The sequence below is a fragment of the Sus scrofa genome, chromosome 7 (genome assembly GCF_054392235.1).
Source record: "Sus scrofa isolate SSC_HxYL_T2T_F1_AM1 chromosome 7, Sscrofa_HxYL_maternal_Yorkshire_Landrace_v2.0, whole genome shotgun sequence".
Classification (NCBI taxonomy): Eukaryota; Metazoa; Chordata; class Mammalia; order Artiodactyla; family Suidae; genus Sus; species Sus scrofa.
In genome coordinates this window covers 18,346,132-18,366,797 of record NC_139389.1, presented here as the reverse complement: position 1 = coordinate 18,366,797, position 20,666 = coordinate 18,346,132, and the positions used below count along the sequence as shown (strand labels likewise).

At 37.1% G+C, this 20,666-nt stretch overlaps 1 long non-coding RNA gene across 7 annotated transcripts in view; it reads left to right on the top strand.

Annotated features, from left to right (window-relative positions):
* LOC106504343 (uncharacterized) overlaps positions 1-20,666 on the top strand; it is a 796,860-nt gene that overhangs the window by 676,148 nt on the left and 100,046 nt on the right. For 5 of the 7 annotated variants that reach the window (XR_014809723.1, XR_014809722.1, XR_014809718.1 and 2 more), the window contains 3 exons: positions 7,293-7,384; positions 17,373-17,419; positions 18,490-20,641. This is a non-coding gene — a long non-coding RNA (uncharacterized LOC106504343). Of the gene's footprint in view, positions 1-7,292; positions 7,385-17,372; positions 17,420-18,489; positions 20,642-20,666 lie in introns of those variants that run through there. The other 2 variants (XR_014809720.1, XR_014809719.1) reach the window with 2 other exon arrangements.

Here is a 20,666-nt window from a genome sequence, read left to right as displayed (position 1 = left end):
AAAAAAATGCCTGTTTATGGATAGGTGCCATAACAGTCCATAGGAAAATTTATAGTTTTCAATTTATAACATCTGGATGGAAAAGCATTCGTATGTGAGATTGGTTAAATAGGTCTCATTACTTTATAGTCACACTCTTCCTGTGTTTGTGTGTATATACATTCCACTAAATTATTTTTCCAAAGTCATTTTATGTTTCAAAAATCTATATTTTGCCCTGATTCTGTCCATTTTCAGAAAAAAAAATATTCTGTTTTATTTGTATTCCTTTCTGGAGATGGCTCTCAGCAATTTATCCACCCTAATTTATTGTTTACATTTCATGCAGTTTCTCACTGAGTCAAAGCTACATGCAATTGTTTTTAGGTATGCTTCTATATTGACATGTGATCCATCCTTAAAAGCCATTGTACAGAGACCAGTGCTATTGGATTCCTGAGTGCTGATGGTATTTTGTCAGCACAGAGACACTAATTAATTATTTAAATTAATTGAAATTATGGCAAACATCTCTTTGTTTGATGTAATCCCGTCAAATTCCAGTAGGAAGCTGTAATGAGTGAGTGGCTTGGCTTTCAAGGATTGGGGCAACTAATTTGTTTCATTATTCAGAATTAGGTTTTAACCCTATAGAAATAAAATTCTTTTATTTGTTTCACTACACACACTTCCAGTACACATATATAAGAGAATTGATTATATTTTTTTAAAAAGCACATATGTGTTTTTATTCTGTGTATCTATGTGTATATGTATCTATCTGTTTTGTCTAATCATCTATATATCTCTAACTTATCTTTGTGTATATTGGGACTTATAATCTGATCTAGATCTGGATATGCATATTGTATATATGATATGATCTAGACCTAGATCAGATGTATATAAAAGTGTCCTTCAGAGGGAAAGACATGTTTAAACACACATCATCGTATTGCCATGGATTACTTTTAAATAGATTAAGCATTTGCCAACAACTTTTCTTCCTCCGCAGGTTTTGATCCATGAATCACAATTTCCTCAAAGGCATGGAGGTGGAAAAATAAATTATTATACTATTTCCATTTTACTAGCTACATCTAGAAGCTCTAGTAAAAAGTATGGTAGAAAATGAAACATGGATTCTCCATTACTAATTGGTTTGAGTTTTTACAATTAGTTTTCAAACTTTTGTTCTTTTTACTGCACCATGTGTTTAAATAAGCTTACAAAACAAGGATCATTGGCAACAAGTTAGCTTTTTAAACATGTACCCTCTAATCATCTATAGTGTTAAATTATAAGAATTCAACTTAACATTATGTCCTTTCAACACTGTGATTGGAAACCATCTGGTTTCCTTCACTGTTCTGAAAACAAGTGCACTTATTAAGTGTAGAAGCTTCTGATAACCCAGAAATCTGTCTGTAAACATGTGTACATGTGTCAGGGGATATGGGATGGACACGAGGGATATAAAGTGTAGACACTAAATAGCCCAGAACGCATTAAAACAGCAATAACAGAAAACATACTATTCCACAATCAAATTAAGTTTTGATGGGTGTAAGCATGTAACTGATGACTTTATCATAGAACAGCAGAAAATCAGTTGTCCTGAGAAGAATGGCAATCTGAGTGGCTTTCCTGGGACACATAGAGCCACATGAAACAGTGAGCCATTGGGTCATCATTCTATTTGCATATAACCAGAATTACATTTATGAATAAGAACAGATTTCCCAATCTATGCATGTAAATGTACTTTCCTCTGATAGACAACAAACAATAGCTTCTGTTATAACACTTTCTAGTTTTCAGGAACACTTCTAATCATTTAACTGTAAGGAAAGGTGAGTCTAAATATATAAACGATATGAAGAAACTGTGGGGAATTTTCCTGCTTTTTAATGTAGGTTGCATATACGTACCCTTTTTGGAAGATACTAATGTATTTTCCATGAGTAAAACATTGCTCTCATTCCATTTTCAGAAGAAAAATAGAAAAATTATTTAGGAAGCAATGTTCTTGCCTACATGGAGGTAAATTACTGAAAACTGGGCAGATTATGGAGGTAGATAAAGAAAAAAAAAGGGTAGAAGATACTAGAGTTCCCATTGTGGCTCAGTGGTAACAAACCCAACCAGTTTCTGTGAGGATTTGGGTCTGAGTCCCTGGCTCCACTCAGTGGGTTGAAGAACTGTTGTTGCCGTGAACTAGGGTGTAGGTTGCAGATTTGGCTTGGATCTTGCACTGTTGTAGCTGTGGTGTAGACCGGCAGCTGCAGCTCTGGTCCGACCCCTAGGATGGGAACTTCCAAACGCCACAGGTGTGACCCTAAAAAGACAACAAAAAAAAAAAAAAAAAAGTAGAAGATTTTGACCAGTCTTCCCACACTTAGAAAACACCCTAAAGAAGAATAAATACATAGTGAAGGGATTCGGAATGCAGACTCTGCAAGTCGCCTTCACTGTGACTTTCTAGACATTTCTCTTTCATGTCCCCCCCCCCCCCCCATTGCAAAATGATGCTGAGAAAAGGAGAAGAGAAGGAGAGCACAGAAAGCAGAGGATTAAGCAGAGTTTAGTGGGACAGAGCCTCTTGGAGTTAAAGTGTTAACAGCTTCTTCATCCAGGCCGGCTTTGCAGTAGCCCAGCTGCACTTTCCTAGCGCATCTGTAGCAGAACTGCTTTTCTCCAGCCCAGTTCCTCCTTTTTTATTGACACAGGAAGCCTTAAGTCAGGAGCACCTCTGGCCAAAGGACCTAGGAATCCATTTCAACCAGTCACATTTTGCATTTTTTGACATCACACTTATGAGCCAAGGAAATTCATTGCTTAATTGACTTTGGCATTCCTGAATGCAGGCACAGATTTGACAACAAACCAATTTAGAAACACCATTTTAAAACACTTTATATTGTGAAAAGTATATAAAAATGTGTGGTAGGAAGAGTAACAGCCCCTCCAAACATGTTTACCTCTTATCCATGGAGTCTGCTTATGATGGCAACAAGACTTTGCGTGTGTGATTAAGAATCTTAATGGGGACATTATCATAGAATATCTGCATATCCACAGTATAATCACTGGAATCCTTAAAAGTGGAGAACCTTTCCTGGCTGTGGTCAGAAGGGCATGTAACTATGGAATAATGGTGAAAGAGATGTTATGTTTTAGGCCTAAGGAATGTGGAGGACCCTTCTGGGTGGCAAGGAAAATATATTCTCCCCTAAAGCTTCCAGGAAAAGGCATAGCCCTGCTGACATCTTGATTTTCACCCAGCAAGACTCAAATCAGAATTCTACCTTAATGGAGTTCCTATCGTGGCACAGTGGTTACCGAATCCAACTAGGAACCATAATGTTGAGAGTTCGATCCCTGGCCTCACTCAGTGGGTTAAGAATCCGGCATTGCCATGAGCTGTGGTGTAGGTCGCAGATGCAGCTCAGATCCCATGTTGTTGCGGCTCTGGTGTAGGCTGGCAGCTACAGCTCTGATTAGACCCCTGGCCTGGGAACCTCCATGTGCTGTGGGTGCGGCCCCAGAAGGACAAAAAGGCCAAAAAAAAAAAAAAAAAAAAAAGAATTCTAACATATAGAACTGTAAGATAATACATCTGAGTTGTTTTAAGCCAAGTATGGTTTTTTTTTTTTACATCACCAATAGAAAAGTAATAGTCTATTAAAACTACTTTCATATGTTATCAATGATAATTTCCAATGCCCTTCCACCAAATTTTCTTTCATATCGCTCCCTCCTGCACTTCTTGGGGATGAAAAAATATCTACATCTACTCATGTAACTTTCAGTCACAAATTGTCTCTTAAAATTAGCCAGTGGATTTTTTTAAGAGTATATCAGCTCCTGTTTTAAAGTTATAGGATTCTTCTTTCCCTCAAATACTCTATCTCACCCCATTCCTTTTTAATATTTTAATCAGCATCAGGATGGGGAAGAGTAGATGCTTCAAGAACTACACTCAAATACTAATACTCACTTAAAAAGATACATACATTTCAAGTGCACACAGACTGTTCTCTAAAATAAGCCATATACTTGGTCATAAGAAAGTGTCAGTCTGTTTAAAAAGATGGTAGTCACACCAACACACACACAAAATATGCTTTCCGATTACAATGGAATTAAATTATAAATCAATAACAAAATCATTTGATATTTGGTAATCAACTAATTCATTGTATATAACACATGGATTAAATTAGAAATCACAAGGTGGTTAAGAAAAAAATTGAACCAAATAAGGTTTTTTAAAACATATATCAACATTTATAGGATAAAGTTAGTGCAGGTTTTTGAGAAATTTACATTATCATTTCCTTAGAATATATTATAATGATCTGAAACTACCTAAGAGACTACCTTAAGAAGGCAGAAATAATGAACAAATTTTGCTCAAAGCAAGCAGAATGGAGAAAATAAGATAAAATGAGAATTAATCAAATAGAAAATTTCTGCTTTCTAGGCTAAATAGAGTAAGTCAGTGAAAGCAAAAACAATTTTTGAAAAGATCAGTGTAACTGATAAACTTCTGGCCTGACATATCAAGAGCAAAAGAGATTGAAAATTACTAATATTCCAAATGAAATGAAAGACATCATTATGGATTCCACAGACATTGAAAGGATAATAAAGGAATATTATGAGCAACTCTGAGGCAATAAATACAGTAATTTAGATAAAATGGACAAATTCTATAAAAGAAAAAAAACTAACAGATTCCATCCAAGAAGAAATAAATAATCTGAATATCCCTACAGTTACTAAAGGAATCTAATTCACAATCTAAACAAACCAATGCCTCCTACAGAGAACATGTAGGAGCAGTTGGCTTCACTGGTAATTCCTAAGAAAAAGTTAAGGAAGAAACAACACTACTTGTAAACAAACTCAAGAAAGAAAGAGAGAGAGAGGGAAGGAGGAAGAAACTACCTCTCAAATTATATAATGACCTAGAATTACTCTGATAAAATCAAAGATGTTACAATACAACTGCCTCTCAAGAATACAGAAAAAAAATTTTAAGAAAATGCAATTAAATTGAATGCAAAAACTATAATAAAATAACAATAAAGAATGATCAGATGCAGTTTATCTGAAGACAACAAAGTTTGTTTAATCTTTGAAAATCAACCAAGGTAGTTCATCAATCAATAGACTGAAAGTAAAATGCTGTTATTTCAATAAATATGAAGAATGTCTTGACAAAATTAAATATTTATAACAAAATTCAATATCTATATTAGGAATAGGGAACTCTCTCAATTTTATAAGGGGTATCTTTGAAAAATCTACAGCTAATCCCGTTCCTAAAGGTGATAAATTCTATTTTTTCCACCACCTAATAAGGCAGAGGTATCCACTCTTACTACTTTTTAACTTTGTACTGGGCCTCTAGCCAAGGCAATAAGGAAAGAAGATGAAATAAAAGATATACAGTTTCCGAAGAAGAAATAAAGCCCTATTTATTTTCGAAGAACGTCATCATCTACTAAATAAAATCTACTAGAACTAATAAGTATGTTTAGCTATGTCTCAGGATATAAGCTTTCTCTATAAACATCAACTGTAATTCTAGATATAAGCAATGAAAAATTGGAAATTAAAAGCAACATTTATAACAGCACCAAAACATGAAAATTTTAGGATAGCTTTAAAAAATGTGCAGTATATGTATCTCACAACTTAAAAGTGTTGCTGAGAGAAATTAAGACACAAACCATAAAGGACATAGTCTAACTACAGATTGGAACTCTCTATGTTGCTAAAATGACAATACTCCCCATGGTGATATGTACATTCAAAAAACTACCAGTCGACATTGACATAATTGTTATATAATTGACAGTTTTCTTCTTAAAATTACTTGATAGTATAAAGAACATAGAAGAGCCAAAATGAGTTTTAATGAGATGAACAAAAATGGATGACTCAAACTCCTTTGTTTCAGGAATTATGATAAAGCTGCTATAATCAAGACCATATGATATTGACATAAGAATAAACATATAGATCAATGGAACCAAATAGTGAAAAAATTGACTCAAACATATATGGTATTTGTTTTTTGATAATATTGCTCAACTAATTCAATAGGAAAAGAATAGCTTTTCAACAAATGGTGTTGGAACATTTTAATATTCATAAGTATGTTATATTAAAAAAATATGTCAAATGGATCATAAGACTAAACATTAAATTCAAAATTATAAAATTTGGCATTTGGTTAAAGAAAAATTTCTTTTGTAGTACAATCCAAAAGAGAGAAAATTTAATTTTGGGTATAGTTTAGGGAGTTTCATTATTTCCATATTTCCAGCACTGAAGAAAAGATAAATATCAAAATTTAGATTTTGAAGAACATCTCATTTTAAAACGATCAATCTGGAACACTCATTTGGTATTTAAACATCCATCAATCTCCTGGGTTTTATTTTTACTTTTATCTACATTATAATTTCATTCTCAACTAGATATAAACTCCTTGAGAATCATCTTTTATATATCTTACTGATAAGATTAGGTGAAGGGAATGTAGGCTACCTGGCTTTATCCATTTTTTTTTTAATTCCAGGATATCTCTCCAAAAAGAGTAGATCATACTGAAAAGATAGAAAGATAGGGATGAAGTTCTGATCAATAGATAGGAGATGTGGGGAAAAACAAGAGCACAGTGTTTTCCCTGCTTTTTCTATCTTTTTTTTCTTTTGGGGAGGATGTAGGGAACAGTGACGTTATGGCACAATGCTTGGGCTCTGTCTGAACTATCTGCTTCCTTTTGCATATTGATCTTTGTTATTTGCTGTCTTATTTCTGTCATAATACTCACGCAAAGGAATTTTATCAGAGATCTTTGGACTAATGAAATGTCTTTGCATTAGCAATTAATTATTAAATTGCATTTTATAATGACAATGGAAAGAATACCTGATTATTAAAATGAACTAGTATTTATTGACCTTCAACTCTCTGCAAAGCCCTTTATAAGCTTTACCTTGCTAGTTTTCAAAAATCTCATAAAATCCTGATAACTTAAGTATTACATCAATTTTAAAGATGAGAAAATTGAGCCTCAGTGATATTAAGGAAACTTGACCAAACTCAAAAAGAAAATAGGTAGCAGAAATCCTGTGAAATCAGATTGTTATGATCATTATAGAACTACAGATGTGATAAGTTCATTTGAATAATAAAAAAATAAAGTAATTTTGGGAAAATTAATTAATTAATTAAAAAAACAAAGAAAATAGGTAGCAGAAATTTTATTTAAACTAATATCTGTTCTACTTCAGAGCCTGTGCTTCTTTTGCTGCTCCACCAAACATCTGAGAAGGTCAAGGACTTGAACTCTTTTCTCTGGTTCTGCCAATGAACGGAGGCAAAGGTAGTGTACTAGTCATCTATTACCTCTTAGCAGCTTAAATTACCCCTTAGCAGTTTAAAATAGAAGTAAATATTGACTATCTCACATAGTTTTTGTGGACTAGAAATTAGGGAGCTGCTGTGTTAAAAAAAAAAATCCATGGGGTATTAATTTATGGAGGTCACTGAGTGACAACACAGAGAGGTTAATTGAAAGAAGAATTTATTAGATTTCCCAAGAGAAATGAGGTATATCATTTCATGCAGGGCCACATGGAGAAGCTCCAGAGTCAGTCAGGAGGCAGATTAGGACAAAGAGAAAGTATGGCACAAGAGCCTTTATTGTGTTTTGAGAAAGGCAAGGCAAGGAAGGGGATACAGTTTAGGACTGACTAGTAGAATAATGTCAGTGGGTTCTGGACTGTAGAGGTAATCTCTAGTTGTCTAGTACCTAGCCTTGGATAGATTTAGGGCAGGGGGAATGTTGGCTTAGTGTTTGAGAATTCCACAAGGAGGTGGTTCAGGGGGAGATGTTTAGAGGAATGGATTCAGAATTGCTTGATTTGCATATGAAATGTGTCAGTTTGCAGGCATGCTGTTTAATATCTCTAGGAATTAGCTAGTCTCTCCCCAGCCAACTAGGGCCCTCAAGATAGCAAAACATCATAAAATATGAAAAGCACGACAAATTTAGTATCCTGGCCTGGGTGGTTCTAGTTTAAGGCCTCTCATGAGGTTCCAGTTAAGGAACTTGACTGGGGTTGAAGGATGCACTTCCAAGATGATTCACTCACATGGTACAGTTATTGGCAGGAGACCTCAGTTTCCTTCTGTATTAGTTTTCTATTGCTGTGTAACAAATTACTACAAACTCAATGGCTTAAATCAATGCAAATTAATTATCTCATACTTTCCTTGGGTTGGGATACAGGGTACAGGTTAGGTTGAGTCTTCTGCTCAAGTTATCTTCTGAGGCTGAAAATCAAGATGTTGGTTGGGCTGTGTTCTCATCTAGAGCTCAGGGTTCATCTCCAAGAATTTCCAGGTTGTTGGCTAAATCCAACTCCCAAGACTATAGGAATGAGGTTCCTGTCATCTTGCTGGAAGTAGGTCAGCCATCTCTCTGGGCTCCTGGAGGCTGTCCTCAGGTCCTAGTCATATGGCCCTCTCACAACATGGCAACTTGCTTTCTCAAAGTCATCAGAAGCATCTCTCTTCTGTCTGCTCTGACAGTCTTAAATAACATATGTAGCCATGGATGTAACTATCCTTTCACCTTTTCTGTATAGCCTTTGGTCATGAGCATAACATCCAAACATATTTGCATGTCCTGCTCACAGTCACGTGGAGAGGATCACCCAGGATGTATACACAGGGGGTAGGAAGCTTGAGGTCCATCTTGGAATTCTGCTAATCACATTCCATTGACTTTTCACTGACACAGACTAAGTGGTTGGCTTCTCCTAAAGCAGGCAATCTAGAACAGCAATCAGAGAGGAAGTTTCACTGCCATTTATGTTTTTTTCTGGTCTCAAAATTCCTGTATTGCTACTTCAGGCACATTCAGTTCTTTCAGAAGTAAGTCACTAAGTTCATCTTACTCTCAATAACAGAACAATTAGAATCCATCTTTTGAGGGGAGCGCACAAAAAATAAATTATGGATGTATTTTAAAATCACCACAGATGGCAGTTAACATTTTTAGCTCTTTGTCTCATCATCTACAAAATAAAGGGTTTAAACCAGTTGGTTACTAAGATTCTTGAAGTATATGTGTCTGCATGTTTATAGATTTGCGTTTAAAGCAGCTTCATTCTTGTGCTTCCAGAAAAAATATTCATTGGGAAGGGAGTGACTCTTTCTAAGGAAAAATATATGTATTTTGAAATAAATTGTCTTGAGTTTATAGTAATGCTCTTTCCTTCAAAGTGAAGAATTTTTCTGATTTCTGTAATTGAATTAACAGTAATAACTCATATTACTGGTTTAAAAGTGTACATGTGGAGTAGGGGTATTGTCACAACATACTTTGTGCTACGTTTCAAACTGTCAAGTTATTGTTTCTGCATTCTTTATGGAAAGTATTTTCATAAATAATTGTTTCTTTTGAAATAATTGGCAGTGTGAATTTTGTCTGTCTTTGTGAAAGTAAGTTGGAAAAGGGGAGCAAAAATCCTTTTTAGTCATCCTGATTGCCCTGACATTCAGAGAAATGTAATAATCCATGTCCAGTTTTCCCATCAAGAAATTTCCGCGGTTTATGGCATGTATTTCAGACCCATTACCTCATGGATTTAGTAGATCATGGATTATCCAGCACATATTTCAGGAACATTACCTCATGAAGAAAACATCTTTATTATATGACACCCATGTTTCTGAAACATAATCTTGCTTCGAAGTGGCTACATGAGGCTGCCTAGGAATATACATTAATAAAAAGCCTTAATCATTAAGACACCTGATCTTAGACAAAATAGTTTCTTGTAGAGGATGAAATGACCTAACACTATTTCTCTCTGACATTTTGTGAAATTAAATTGTGCTGTGAGATTCAGGAGTATATTTGCCAGAGGAAAATGTTCCATTAGAGAAAGTAGTAGCCACTTTTCTTTTCCTCCTTTGCAGAGTTTCTAAAGCAGCAGCAATCCAAAATTAACCTCAGAGATTATGGTCTTCTCAAGACAGTATTACTTGATTTTAGCATTATTTATTAAATGTTTAAATTATCAAAGATTTCCAGACTCTTACAGGCTAACCAAATTTAAAGGGTGGAAAGCCAGGCACTTTCTCAGGGTGCCACTATCCCAGGGATGTTAAAAGTCCTGGTGGCACAGAAATAGTACAAGAAACACAAAGAACTCAAGAAGGTTGAATGAAATATTTTAAAATTTTCGTTCAAGGTAGAAATAGAAGAGTTATAATCGTATAATGATGTCTAATTTTTAAACAATTCACTATTTGTAAAGTATAATAAACACTTTGTTTACATGATCATAATCCTCATTATCCTATGAAAACAACACTGTTGTTATGTGAACTGATGTGGGGAAAAAGTTAAGTCTAGAGAAATCAAGTCATTTGCCCAAGTTTCCCTGGTAAGGAAGTGGCAGAATTAAGGTAGCCGTCAGAGAGAAAGCTGACTCCAAAGCGTCTGCTTTTAAACATGGTATAAATTCTGATGACTTCTATTGGCCAATTCATGTCATGGTCAAGATTAAACATGGGAGTTCCCGTCGTGGCGCAGTGGTTAACGAATCCGACTAGGAACCATGAGGTTGCGGGTTCGGTCCCTGCCCTTGCTCAGTGGTTGACAATCCGGCGTTGCCGTGAGCTGTGGTGTAGGTCGCAGACGCGGCTGGGATCCCGCTTTGCTGTGGCTCTGGTGTAGGCTGGCGGCTACAGCTCCGATTAGACCCCTGGCCTGGGAGCCTCCATGTGCCGCAGGAGCGGCCCAGAGATGGCAAAAAAAAAAAAAGACAAAAAAAAAAAAAAAAAAAAAAAGGTTAAAGATGATGGGGCAGGTAAGCCATGGCAAGGGTGGGGAGTGAACAAAAAAATTGCTAATGGGCAGTACCATTCATCATGGGCATCTGTTTATTAGTTTTCTCATGATGGCTAAGTGACTTCATGGGCCTTGCTTCCAAAACAGATAGTCTTTCTTCAAATGGCATATATTAAACTGTTTTCTTTTTTTTTTTTTTAATATGCTCAATTTATTAAGAGTTTCTACTTTATTTTTTTATTTTTATTTTTTTTTGTCTTTTGTTGTTGTTGTTGTTGTTGTTGCTATTTCTTGGGCCGCTCCCGCGGCATATGGAGGTTCCCAGGCTAGGGGTTGAATCGGAGCTGTAGCCACCGGCCTATGCCAGAGCCACAGCAACGCGGGATCCGAGCCGTGTCTGCAACCTACACCACAGCTCACGGCAACGCCAGATCGTTAACCCACTGAGCAAGGGCAGGGACCGAACCCGCAACCTCATGGTTCCTAGTCGGATTCGTTAACCACTGTGCCACGACGGGAACTCCTAAACTGTTTTCTTTTCCAAAACTTTAATTTTTGTTTACTAGGGCTTCTTTTATTCATTCTTTCTCTCTTTCATTCATTCATTTAGTGGCTACTTATAGAGAACACATAGTGTCCATATGAAGCCATACTATTGATTGCCAGTCATGGGCAGTCCATATCTATTTCTCCAACACACACACGCACACACACATGCACACACACCACAATTCCTCTTCTTACTCTAATGATCTAATTTGTCTGGGCAGAGTGTACAATCTGCTTCTAATGCTAAGACTTTTAATGTTAACCATTCAGAAGTTCAGAAGGTAAGGGCATCTCTTTCCTATAAGTAGGTCACACTGATGCCATCCTAAGAAATCTTCGTTTTCCTCCCAAGCTCTGACTAATTGCCCCTTAGGGCCTTGAGTAAATTCTCTCTTATCCCTCACTACATCTGCTATTTTTTTCATCTCTATCACTACCAAATTGGAAGTTCTGAATTGCAAGGACCTAATATAGGCAGTATCTAGGTTAGTGTCCAGCACTCTTAAACTCTTCTTATTTTTATTTCCTCACAGTTACATCCCTAGCACCTACCACAAAATCTAGCACAAAATGTGTGCCCAACATTTGCTTGTTGAACAGTTTCCTTTTTTTGCCTTGAGAGCAAGTGTGACTAATTTCTTTTCTTTAATGTGAGATCATTGTTTTATTTTCTTTTTCCCCAGCCAAATGGACAGAAGACATTGTGTATGTTTAAGGCATACAGTGGAGTAATTTGATGCATGTAAATACTGTGAAATGATTGCCATAATAAGGTGAATGAACACATCCATCACCTCACATAATTATAATTTCTAGTCAGGGTGTGAGAACTAACAGCTACTGATGATCCATGCCGGTCAGAACATCACATCACATATTGTTTCACATTTAACAACTGCAAAAACCATATTGGTAAGTTTTATACTTTACAAATCAGATAATAACTTCCTTGGGATTTAATAGCACTGGATTTAAACCAAGGTGTACCCCCTAAATCTGAGCTTCTACATATATGTAGACCAAAGAGAATATATATATGTATGTATGTGCATATATATATGTGTGTATATATATGTGTGTGTGTGTATATATATATATATATACACATATATATATATATATATATGATGGCTCTGAGAATAAAGTTATAACATTAAAAATAGGCATGCATCACTCAATTCAGGAATGTGAGACAAATCTTTGCCCCTGTTTATGATAACTAGCCTTTAGGACTTTTACTTTCTCTCCTTTATAGTTTTGGTATACTGCTGATTTTTATATCATTGGAGTATACTCCCAAGTTATTTCCAAGTCTATCACTGAGCAATCCCCAGACCCTAGTTGCCAGCCAGGAGACTTGCCAATTTGATTTTCTAGTAAAGACAGAAAATTCTACTGCAAATTAATCCTAAGGTTTATAACCAGTAACTATTGGCAAGATTTAAAGAGATAAACACATAAAATACACGCTCTGCAGCAAAGCACCTTCCTGAATTGCCTCCATATTTTCTAGCAAACGTACTGAGGGCTTTTATACTTGGAGTATATAAACTGTGAGCCCAACTCATATAGTTCAGAACACCACTGTGCTAAGATGTATTACCTTTGCATTGCATCATTTTTGCAGTTTTCCATTGCATTAGTATCTATTTTCAATAACTCAGAAAATGTCTAATGCTTACAGAGTATTTTTTAGTATGCTGTTGAAATAAAAACTAAATGCACAATATTTTTAGAAGTATCATTGAAAAACAATCATAAATGCTTTGTGAGGATTATAGTTTCAAAACCACCTGGATTTTCCTCTTTTCTGAGAGAGAGAGAGGGAGGAAGGAGGAGAGGGAGAGAGGAAGTGAGAGGAGATGAGGGAGGGAGGGAGAGAAGGGGAAAAAAGGAAAGAAAACATAAATTGAGATGTGACCTGTAATATTTTTCCTTAGTAGAAACTTTATTGTATTCAAACAGATTTTAATAGTTTATTCTTATGTTAAATATTATTCTTTACATATGTTTTAGGTTATGTTCTTTTACCCACAACGCATAATTACTTCTTTTGCTAGAAAAAAATATTAATGAAATATTTCCTGCTGCAGAGACTTCAAGGTCTGATACTGAATAAGCAGGATTCCCTCTTATCCATGAAGTGACTTCTTCCCATCCTGGGCTCATGAAAGGGTGTGTGAAGAATTTCGATAAATTCAGTCTAGTATTCATGTATATGTACACTTCCTCACCCTTCCTTCTAGAGGTCCCTGGAGCAGATGTTTGTTGACTGATTTATGTTCCGTTATATTTAGCTGTCATTTCACCTAAAAATAAAAAGCAGTCATCTCTGAGAAAAAGTGGCTGTGGTTTAATGAAATACATGGATACTGCAGCAACTGGCAGGAAGTGAAGGCCTGTTTGAATCTCAACCAGTTATCATAGGAATGTAAGAAAGTTTTTCCTGTTAAGTATTACGTGAGCAAATTTGGAAAACAGGATTAGCGTTCAGAAGGGATTCTCTACTTGCATCCCTCTGCCCCCTCCGACTCCCAACACAGAGCCTTCTAGGCCACCTGGGAGACCACAGGTAGTCTGTACTGACCCCCTTCTGGGACCCTCTTCAAAACAACGGCTTCCAAGTCAATCTTGAGTCTTGCTGCTCAAAAGCGGTGGAAGAAAATTCTGTTGAGCAACAGCTTCATTTTCTCCCTTAACTTTCACTATCCTTTCATGAAAGCCAATCCCTTTTAGCAACCAGCAGGGCTGAGTAACTTCATCTCCAGTTACCGGTGGGCCAAGGTGAAAAGCCTATGTCCCAGCTTGTCCTTCACTCAGAACCATTGGGTTTGAGGAAACCAGAGGAAGTGTCATTTCATTTCGTTTTCCATTCCAGGGGTTCCTCTTATAGAGTGCAAACTCTCTCTGGAGTTGTCTCTAATCTAACTCACCTTACGGAATAGGTTTCACTTCTGATTGGAGAGACCAGGGAAAGAAATCCAAGTATTTGTTGCCCAAGAATTCTAGGGGAAAAAATAAAAGGGATAAAGGAAGTAAAAAGGGGAGGCTGGGAGCACCGGAGACACATTGTGAATGTCTGCCTAGGACAAACTCTTTTCTGTGATGTTTGTACCTCTGCTCACCTGCTCCAAACCCTTAACCGTAAATGCTCTTGAGCATCTGCATATACGTGAACCTCTGCTCTTCACCCATAATAGCATCCAAGAAAAAACCCAGCCTTTCAAATTCCTTATCTCAATAAACAAGTAAAACTTTATTTACTGTTCTGTTTCAACATAAACTTTATTCTTTGCATTGTGCAGCAGTATGTTAAACACTTATTGACATATATATTCATTTCTAGTATAGTCCTGATACACAGCAAGTGTTCAGTCATTGTTAATAAGACTGAATTACATTTGATTATGCTTTGACACAGTAAATCTCTCTTTTTTCCATGCAATCTCATCTCTTGGCTGTTGAAACAAATGATTGTATGAGTCTGGGGAGGCTCCTTGGGCTCTGAGTGGCCCAGTATGGCACTGAAAACTCAAGGACAATTCTGAAAAAAACTCTTCTTACCATGAGATAGAATAGGCATTTGTAAATACTGTATCAAGACTTGGTCTGGCATATGGTCTGGCATGGGCTAGCCACCCTTCTCAGCCATGGTCATTTACTTTTGTCTCTTAGTTTTTTGACCAGAAAGCAACATGCTTCCCACTACTCGGGTTGAATTCACTCAGCTTTGATTCAACAATCATTTATTGAAAACTTACTGTACCCCAAGCTCTTGCTGGACACTTTACTATCCTAGAGCAATTTAATCTTCACAAAACCACTCTAAGATAGGTATCATTATTAAACCCTTTTACATCCAGGAAAATTGGAGTTCAGAGAGGTTATATAACTTGTTCAAAATTAAGCATCTAATAAGCAAACCAGATTTCATATTCACCTCCAAACCTGCTGATTCCATGCCCAACATTCTTTTTACTTTAAATCACAAGTGCTCATCAGAACAGATCAGGTTGTGTCCCATCTGATTTGATTACTCCCACCTGTTTATCATTTTCCAAATTTTGGCATTAAAGATTTGGACTAAATCTATCAGCTCAGGTTTGAAGTTCTACTTATCACTCTCTGAAGAAAACATTCTACCAAATGTGGCCCAATTCAATGAATGGACTTTTCAGTTCTGACTATGTTAAAATGTACACCTGTTGAAAATAAATCACAATACAGTCAAGACATCAAAATATTACTATCATAAAATGTTTCAGTATAGTTCTATAAAAGAGATAGGTACCATGAGCTTGAAGAAGAAACATTTTATTCTATTTGAATCTATGTTTTTTGTTTGTTTGTTTGTTTGTTTAGGGCCACACCTGTGGCATATGGAAGTTCCCAGGCCAGGGGTCAAATCAGAGCCACAGCTGCTGTCCTACACCACAGCCACAGCAATGCGGGATCTGAATCTACCCCACAGTTCATGGCAACGCTGGATCCTTAACCCACTGAACGAGGCCAGGGACCAAACCTGCATGCTCATGGATAGTAGTCCAGGTTTTTAACGCACCGAGCCACAATAGGAACTCCTGAACCTATTTTTTTTAAGCTCATGGCTAGGTCCCAGAATAATGCTGATGTAGTACCATCTTTATCTGCCTAATTAAATACCAATACCAGTATAGGCATGTCTGTACATTTGTTCCTTTGGTGGCAGGGATGGACAGCCTCTTTTCCTATATCATTTGTGAATAAATTTACTTGAGACAGGGCAGAAATCAGAGCTGGCTCTTAGACTTTTGACCCCGCATATGAGAATAACACAGTATATTTAGCGAAGGAATGGGGTGGGGGGAAAGTGGTGGTAAAATACAGCGCTGACAGCTTGTCTTGATCAAGAATATTCTCCATGTGTGCCTCGCTGAAACGTTTCAAAGAAATTTTTTCCTCTATTCTGAAAGGTGTTAAGTATCTCAGAGTGCCAGAAACACATCATTCCCAGCCAATTCTAGTGAATTTGTTGCCAATATTGCATTTCTTCCTTCCTGCCTGAGGTATGAGGCTAACTGAGAGTTAAAGAAGTTATACATCTCAAGATGGAAAGCTTGTGTTTTATTTTTTGTAAATGTAGTTTATATGCCTTTAAAAATTGCAAGAGTTCCCCATATACCTCTGCTCCTCACTGCTCATGCATGAAGGCACGCCACAGTAACCTTTGGGAAGTGGATCGATCACAGACATCCCTACGTCCATTTGGTAGACAATCCAGAATTTTTGTGTATTTGTTCCATAATTAATAAAGTGTCCATGGGTGGTTATTTATAGGAGTATTTGTATAATGAAGTATAGCAGATGTTCTGTGAACAAACAAGGAATGTGAAATTAGCATTCAGAAGAGATAAACACAAGAATAAGGAGTTCCTTGGTGGCTCAGCAGGTTAAAGATCTGGCATTGTCACTGCTATGGCTCAGGTTGCTTCTGCAGTACCAGTTCTATCCCTAGCCCAAGAACTTCCACATGCCACAGGTGTAGCCAAACAAACAAACAAACAAACAAAAACAAAACAAACAAACAAAAAAAACCCCACAAAAACGCAAGGGATGCTCAAGACTCTCTTCCTCAGCACCCCTTTCCAAAGCCCCAGAGAGTTCTGTCTGGCTTTTGGAAGAATAGGAGCAAAGTTGAGAGGATAGGATAGGAGAAAGCATAAAGAGGAAGCTAGAAAAGGCAGAATAAGACAAAGAAATATAGAAATACAAAAAAAGAAATAAGGATACAGAAAAGCTCTGTAGCTTCCAGAACAAAGAAGTCATAAAAGTATGTCCTGCGCACAGCAACTTTGCATTAAGGGGAAAGAGTTACACTCGCCATGTCCTTTCCCATTTCATCTGATCACCTCACTCATCCTGCCTCTTCCTTCCAATGGTGTGTCTTCAACAAAGTTTTCCTGGTTTTGTTTTTTAGGAAAAGCCTCATGCTATGGAAGATAATCCCCCACATGGCTTGCCCAGGTACAAACCTTTAGCCTTCTCTGCTACCATCCTCTGTGTACTCCCTGATCTTGAAATACCAAGTTGTTTACAGCCATCTCCTCCCAACTCCCACACGCATACACACCAGGCTGCTCTGGATGCTCATGCCTTTGCTCATGCTGTTCCCTTGCTGGCATCATCCTCTGTCTAGAATAAGTCCTGCTGATTTTCAAAGCCCTTCTGAGAGTTCAGGTACTCGGAGTAGTCTTTCACAAACTTCACAGTCTCAGTTGGAATCTCTCTTGTTAGTTTTGAATTTTACATGTGTGTCTATGATTACAAATGCTCACAAATATTATGATTATATATGTGTATCCATATCTTTTCTTACAGAATGGGTGTGAGCTTCTGTAAGTCGGAGCCATGTTTGTTCACATTTTTACCTCCATGGCACAATATAGTATTTAGTACAAGTAATACTTGAAATGTTTTACCATCTTAACTCTTGTTAAGTAGATCTTTACTATGGATAATTTTAACTCTTGCGATCATATTTTTAAGAAGATGTGGCTTTAACAGCTTGTCACAACACTTAGGATAAAGGACCAAATTCTTGCTATTGTACAAGGACCTAACCGATGGTGCCCTTCCTTCTTCTCCAAGGTCCTCATCATGCTTGTTCCTCATCCAATCTCCTCAGTCTAGTTAACTCCTATTCTTTCTTTCAAAACTCATTAAATCACCACTTCCTCGCTGATGCTTCCCTGCCATCCTTGAACAGGCCTATGACTTCTGGTAAATACTTCCTACTCCCAGTAATTTTCCATAAACTATCCTATATACTCTTATCATCGTTATAATTTAACATTTATTTGCATAATTACTTCATACATTTATCTCTCTCTCACTGTGGTCCATGAAGGTAAAAACAATGTTTTTCTTTCTTTTCTAAAAATGATTTATATTTTTTAGAGCCTAGAACAATGCCTGGTACATAGCAGAAATTCAATAAGTATTTGTTGACTAGATAAACAAATGATTGTTTTCACTCCTACATTTACATATCTTAAATAGTAAGTCAAGATTTATCCACTTCTTTTCCTCTGTAGGAAAATAATCTGCTGCCCACTGGAAACTTCACATATTTGTCAACTCAAAGGTAAGAGAATGAATCAAATGGTCTGTCCACCTGAATTATTTGCTATTTTATCTGATTATTTTAAATGGGTTGTGGGAGAATATGATGTGCAAATAAAAATGGTAGATCTTAGCAATACAGAAGGAAAGGAGGCCTGTTGAGGCCTCAAGATCTGGCCTTGATTTTGTTATTATAGAGAAGTACACCTCCTCTATAATCTCAGTTGTGAACGTCCCACCCAGTGCACATGTGATGACAAACTGATTGGAAAGAAAGGAGCAAGACTCTATGCTTTCATTAGAAAGGTCTTAGGCCCCCATGACCTGTCAGTGAGGTTCACTTCAAGACCAGTGTGTTTGAGCCAAAGGCTAAAGAACATGTTAGTGTTTAGTATGGAAAAAGAGATATCTATGTAGGGAAGTAAGGGAAAGAGGTTCAAGAGAGAAGGAACTCTCCAAGTAGAAAGAAGACTATGCAGCAAAGCCCTGGGGGTAAGAGACGGCACATCTAAAGAACGGAAGATAACAACAATAAACAAATAAATAAAGAGGTGTGCAGTGTGCAGAGCTGAGACACAAAGCCCTTAAGGAAAGGATTTTCCCATCTAAGTTGCTCCTGATGACAAATGCCTAATATTCTATCATCACTACCTTTTCTATTGGTACCTAGTCCTCTCACCTATTCCTAGATGTAGAGACTGTGACCTTGACCCAGGTCTCTGCTAGCTTATACAGCTACACAATGTTCCTTCCTCAAATAAATATTTTTAAGTTGGTATATAATGGATTATCCTCCACAGCTCTGTGCTGGGATCACTTTGACCCTGGAGACAGCCACTGTAGGTTCTCACAAATTACCTTACCTGTTCTTCTTACCTGGATGTCAGGGTGGACAAGCCACGGGTAGAAAGATGCTTCTGACTCCACTCCCCCTTTGTCCAGTGGAGACTGGGACTTGGAGAGTGGTAGACAGATGAACACTGAGAGTCTGTGACAGGACAGGGCACAACCATTCCCCTACAAGCACTAGTGATTGTGTTCAAGCATCCTTTCCCATATGGGTACATGAGTGGGTCTATGCTGGAGAAACTTCTCTCCTTCCATTCCAGGACTTGTCTCTGAGGCTCAAAATCCCCATGTCACACAAATCTCTCTGTATCTACAACGTGAATGGCTCTCTCTCTTGCGCAGTAGATGCCCGAACACCCATTGGCTGTGGCTTGAACTTGACTCTGGTTTCAGCTTTTATCATCTATTTTCTGGACTATAGCTCCCTTTGTTTTGGCTCTTATTTAATAATTGCTGTCTTGATCTCCTGCCTGTTAGATCTGTACTTCACTTTGGATAACTCTCCCTCAAACTGTAGAAATTTTTTCCACCGCCACCTGGCTAACTGATTCAAAACCAGATATTTGATCAGTTCCCCTTTGGGTACTGGGCACACGAGGCAGAGTCAGTTGTTTGACCAGAGAGACACCAATCAAGCAAATATAGAGTCATTTTTATGCCAATGTGAAACTGTGAAAAGCTTTGGTTTTATCCTTCTTTGAAGCTGAGAGTTAATACGATGTTTGAAGACATTTAGTTTGGGGTATAAGAATTATTATAAAACTGTATTTTGATCAGTGTTCTTCAAAATCATTTTTATTTCCTAGATATCCAGGTATGCAGTACGCTTGAATAAATTCCCAATGCCAGTTGCTGAAAATCACAAACTGCATTTTACGATTCCTTGAAAATGAAAAATGCATGGGTGTGCGAATGTGCCAAACCCACACTTCATCATTTTCAACTGTTAAGCTTTTGCTGCAGAGGTTTTTTTTCCTAAGCAGATCGGTAGAGTTTTAACTTTCTACTCAAGACTATTGATTTAACAAAGGGGGAGAGAGGTTGGCATTTTTTTGTCAGCTCTTTCCACTTCAAGACTGATCACTTATGGGCAGTGATACCCCTGAGCCCAGCATGTCTGGACTTATTTATATAACCAAACCTATTGTCAGAGGGTTGCAGCAGTAAATATACTCTACTGTTTGGTTAATACAATTTCTTCTGCCATTTCTACAAAATCACAATTGAGCAGAAAGTTCAGATAATAATTGAAGTTAAAGACTATATCATTAAAAAGAATATATATATTTATATGGATAAC